A 6000-nucleotide genomic window follows, 5' to 3' on the forward strand; every position below is an offset into this window, starting at 1 on the left:
GTTTCATACGTCGCAGAGTAACCAACAGTACACCATGCATAATTTTTAAATGATGAGATTCTCGTACAATAAACGATTAACGTTTCATTGTGCTATTTGCGAAATTATACGAATTGCATTAGTGATTTATACAACTTAATCAACTTTCTGTTTTTAATTTGTTTTTAATTAATATAATGTGTGAGGACTCCGTTTGCCTACAGCTCGATTGCCTATACATGCATTTTTCCACACAATGAAAACTTCAGAAACGAAGTCACATTTGTCTGCATATTATTGCCTACATGTATTAATTTCTGCTTTAAAAACACAAATTTTCTATTTTAAAAACATAAATTCTTTTTTTTAAATAGATTCTTTGTTTTAAAACTCAATTCTCTGCCTTAAAAATACAAATAATTTCCTTACTTAACATTAATTATATATTTTTACGAAAAGTGCTTGTAGGCAATCGATTTGTAGGCAATAATACATGTAGGCAAATGTAATTTCGTCTTTAAAATTTTTATTTGTGAGCAAAAGTGTTTGCAAACAATCAATCCGTAAGTAATAATATATGTATAAACAAATAAAGTGTCGGCAAACGATACATTAAGCAATCAATTTGGAATCAAAGACAAAAGGAGGCTCTTTATATAATATATCATATTTATAAAAAAATGTTGTTACAAATATAGTATAATTAGATTAAAACAATGATTAATAACAGTTATGAAATAAATTAATATGTTACACATTATATTAAGTAGATATATTTACCTAAGTAACTATTAGATAACATTATAATAATGTAAAAAAATTTTTTTATATTTAACATTTTAATTTTTACTACAAAAAGTGCATTTTTTCTCTCTTTATCCTTCTTTATTTCATTAGATCTTAATTGCGTAATAATCGGCTTCATATAATGCGTGCATATTTTTATTTTCTCTGAAGGACGTATTTTCACTGAAATAAATCGATAAGCTGTACGTAGCTTTATCTCTTCCACAACGTTTTTATTATTTTATAGTATGTTACATTGTAATAATGTAAAGATTTATCGAAAGATCCTTTTAACTTATTAACTATTGAGAGTTATTTGTAATTTTATCTTTTGCTTCTTTCAAATTAAAGTCTGAAAGTGGCTTATAAATTAAATCAATTTTATTTTTAATATGCAGAAAATTAAAATATATATTAGTATGAGTCATTGATGTCTTTGTGTGTCAATAGTTTTAGTATGTAAAGTTAATTATTATCAGTATTCTCGAAATATTTTTTAGTTTTATGTTTTAAAACATAATACTGATACGCGCGATATTTTAGTAAATTTATTCTAAATGACTACTTCTCAATATATCCGTTATATCAAATTTTAATCATTATATAAGCTATTAAAACATAAATTTGTTAATATGATCATTTTTATTTTTATAAAATAATTGTACAGAAAAATAGAAATTTCTCTTTTTTTTAACTTTGATTTTTGTTCTTAGTTTTTAATTACTTTTACGCAGGTTTTAAGAAGTTACAATGTCCGTATTGAATATAAAATGTTATATATATATATGTTAAAGAATATATAATAATGTAATTTGTTACAAAGTTATTTATACATGTACGAATTGTGAGATGAGTTTATTTTGTTTGTCTTGTAACTCACTAATCAGAGAAAATCTAAGGTGTTTATTAGAATTAAGCGTTAAAGTTACATAGATGCTAACAGACGGGCACTTAGCGCTGTATCTCTATCGTAATTAAGAAGGAACATGTTGCGCCCAGGAAGCACACTTCGCTAGAGATAAAATTAGCCGTGTCGCAGCATGCTGTGCCTAACTATATACACGCATAATATGTTTGCATCCATGTTACCTTGTAATTTTGTAGCCCAACTCGAGCAAAGGCATGAAAAAGCAAAAATCTGCGAAACGAAAGAATGATAACATTAGCGAGCATAAGAGATAAAAGTAGTAGGTATATAAAATGATTTTTTAAAAGAAAGAAAATTTGTACTTAATTCTTTCATCTTCTGTAATTATATCAAATCTTATTTAGACCGTGAGATTTTCAAACTAAATACTGATGAGAATAAGCCATTTACGGTCAAACTGGATCTTGGATGTTTCTAATATAATTTTGTGTAAATTTATATATAAATTCAAGATTTGATTGTTTTTTAATATCTCGATTTTTTAAATGAAATAATTTAAATTTTAAATTATAAAAAGTAAAAAAAGATTTCATTTGTTTAAGGTACACTTTCTTAATTTATGTGTGTATATATGACAAATGATTAAATGAATAATATTAAGTGAAATAAGTATTAATCGCGAATTCATGCTAAGAGCGTTTAGAATGGACGAAGTTTAGAGAGAAAAACGAATGCTGATAGATCTAGTCGACGGGAAAATTTATTTAAACGAAGCCATTCAATAACGACACCTCAACCAAAACTCGCGGTACTGCTCTTTGAATTCCCCACACCCGCTTCAACTCAGCCCGACACTCGACCCATTAATTTTTCAACCAGTCAGCAGTCCACCTTTCGTCACTTCCTTTTTCTCCTCTACAGCTCTCTCCATTCGTTCGTTTCTATACGAAGAGGCTTCGTCCACTCAAAGTATCCCGGAGCACCACTTATTGTTAGTCGACCGCCATCATTGCAGAAATGAATAAAATCGTACCGCCTTGGTCTCATCGTTGGATATAATTGATCCGTCGTCAAATATTTTCATCCATAATAAAATTTTAACAATTCGTTTTTATCAATTTAATTAACATCAAATTCATCATATTTGGATTAACAGTTAAAAAATAAGTTGTATCTGCATATTCTATATTTAAAAAAAACATCATTATAGTCAAAAGAGCGTTTTTATTACTTTTGTTTATCATATTTTATATTTATGTTTAGCTTATTTTTGAGACATTGTATTTAACATTTATATTTGTTTACAATTTTCTTAATAAATATATCATATAACGTATATTTAAAAATATCAGATATGATAATAAAAAATATCTACTAAATTTTAAAAATAAAAAAGGTCTGCTCTTTGACATCACAAAATACAAAATCATTGGACTAGAAAAAGTGTCATATTTACTTATAGAGTGCGTCTTGTATGTTTACGGTAGATAAGTTTTACTGACAAATGCAAAAATTATAGATATTTTGCTTAGATATTTCGCATGTTGTAAAAGTATATAAATTAATGTCAATAGAAAAGACATTGCTATATATTCTGATATTCACAAAATATTGAAAACTCTAACAGAACAGTTTTCTATGTTAAATGTTTTTCTAAGTACAGTCTAATAGACGTACTATCCTAATACACGTACTATCCTAATAAAATAATATATATATTTTTATTATATTAATTATATCTCACGTTGAAACTTATCACTGATTAATAGCTCTTTAAAGGTGAATTTTTTTATATCACTTTTTAAATGTGAACTTTTTATTTACTTGCCCACTGGTATTTTCACTTTGCTGCTACTTCTTTGCTCCGTATTTTTTCATACTTCCCACGAGACTTACTTTTATACTTATTTTTGAGCATCACTTTACCAGCCTTTACAAACATAAATTTCCAATTTAGTAAAATAAAATTGTTATGCAGATAGTACGCAACTTCGAGCATTTCCATCCTTTGCATACTTTCATCAATTACATACAAAATATTACTTAATAATTTTTTATTAACGAATTAAAAGTATACATAGATAATAAATATAATCGTATATTTTGTTTAATTTTAAAGTAAAAAGTATTATTAAAGTGAAACGGTATCGAAAGATTCAAAAGTGTTGAAATGTATCTCCATTAATTTTTTTATTTGCTTTCTGTCCCACCAATCGGAAATACTTGGCGACAACTGAACTAACACGGACAGTGAACACATTGGCACGTATTCAAAATAATCCTTCTTCAAGCAACAGCTTATTCTCTCTTTGTCGAGTCCTTTTATCACCTTTCTACCGTTGCAACCTTTCTCACATTCAAGTAAATTGTAGACCGAGTTGTTAAGTTCTCTGCAACGTATAGAGGTGCTATTAGCAGTAATAGCACAATACCAATACACGTCGCACAATATCTGAAGCAGCAATCTAGTCTTTTCAACACACACATCAAATATGTTGATTTAATGCGTAAAAACGTAATTAACTTTTTCATTATTATTATTTATAATTAATGTTTAATTTCAAATATTTCCTCTTTTGAAAATAGTTTCAAGGGGTAAAGTCATTTGTATTACTGACTAACCATATAATTTTTTTGTAGCAATTACGTCTTCAAAAATTATGAATAATTACAAAAATAACAGTTTTTTAAAATGTATTATTTTTTTTAAATATAAAATTAGAATTGTTTTTTTATTAAAAAAGCTAATGCAGTTTTCTTTTTTAAATCATAAAATCTTTAAAATAATAGAGTTTTAGGTATAAAACACCAAGTAAAGCATAACATAGCGCGCACCTTCGATTTTTTAACAGTTCTATTATTCTTTAGTTTTCACGCATTTGTAAGACAACACAAGGAGAATAATGGTATAGCATTCTCTACTATCTGTGAATAATATCCGGTAGATTCGAAATGATAATCTTTCTCTGGAAAAGAATTTCCGAGATAAGAGGTGATTCATTCTCTAGGAGAATTGCAACGAGAGATAATCTAGTCAATCCGGAGAACGAGGCTTTCGATTGTTCCAATCTCTAGTTTTTTTTTCGTTTAAATATACTGTAGAAACGGAATTATCGATTCTTTATCGTACAACACGAATTTACAGCAAAATAATAAATAATCAAAGAGAAATCGGTAGACGATAAAATGTTACATTTTTTTGCATATTAAATTGTATAAAATATGTAATTTAAATATATATGAAAATCGTTTTATTGATGTATACAAAAAATGGAAAAAAATATGAATATTAATATATTATATTATTGCATTAATATTATTATATTATATATTGTACAACAGTATTACATTATAAATATTGTATTAATATATAATAATTATTATATTAACATTTTTTAATTATACATTATTAACTCTAAGAAAAATTTTAAATATTAATCAAATTTAACATTAAAAATACAAAACATTAGGTATTGATATTATTTTATAAATGTAATTTTATCATTAGTTTAAGAGTCTTCTATCGTGATCAATTAATATCTATACAATGGTTTATTCACACCAAAGAGCATGAATTATTAATATAAGAGTATTAGAAGAGTATTATAAGAGTGCAGCACTTTTTAACATTTCCGGACTGATTGTCACACATACTGCAATAATTTGTTGCTTCATATGTATCTCTAAAAATAGCGGAGATATTCAAGATGAATAAAATTATTACCTCACCCTGTATATACTACAAAGAAAGAATTATTTCTTAAAATTTACCCTGAAAATATAGTGGTTATGGTACAATACAATGTTTTAAAGATTTTTATCATGCACTTCAGTAAAATTAATCAAACTTGTTTTATATTTTATAGTAGTTTTATTAATGAACGTGAGAGATTTACACATAAAAATTCTTTGAAATATAATGTTGTCCCATGATTATCATATTTCATGGTAAATTTCAAGATATAATTCTTTCCGTAGTAATAATTTTTGTTAGTATCAGTATTGAAAATTTGAATAAGTTTTCTTAATTTTTAATATTATATATCGTAAAGTATCTATAATACAGCAGGATTTTCCTTTCCAATCATGATAAAAGAGAGAGAGAGAGGGAGAGAGAGAGAGAGAGAGAGAGAGAGAGAGAGAGAGAGAGAGAGAGATAGATATTTATATTTTATTTATGTCGAATTACCTAAAAAAGGTCGACAGATAAAAAAGTAGGGTCGCGAACTAATCTTCGTCGAAAAGCTTTTTCGCAGATCTTTCACTTTTCAACGGATAATCTCAGAAAGCACGAAATCTCTAACAATCACCGGATCCTCGATTTCTCAACTAGAATAGAAAGGAAGAAATAAAAATAAACCGGAACA

Source organism: Cyphomyrmex costatus, unplaced genomic scaffold, assembly GCF_001594065.2.
Source record: "Cyphomyrmex costatus isolate MS0001 unplaced genomic scaffold, Ccosl1.0 scaffold173, whole genome shotgun sequence".
Classification (NCBI taxonomy): Eukaryota; Metazoa; Arthropoda; class Insecta; order Hymenoptera; family Formicidae; genus Cyphomyrmex; species Cyphomyrmex costatus.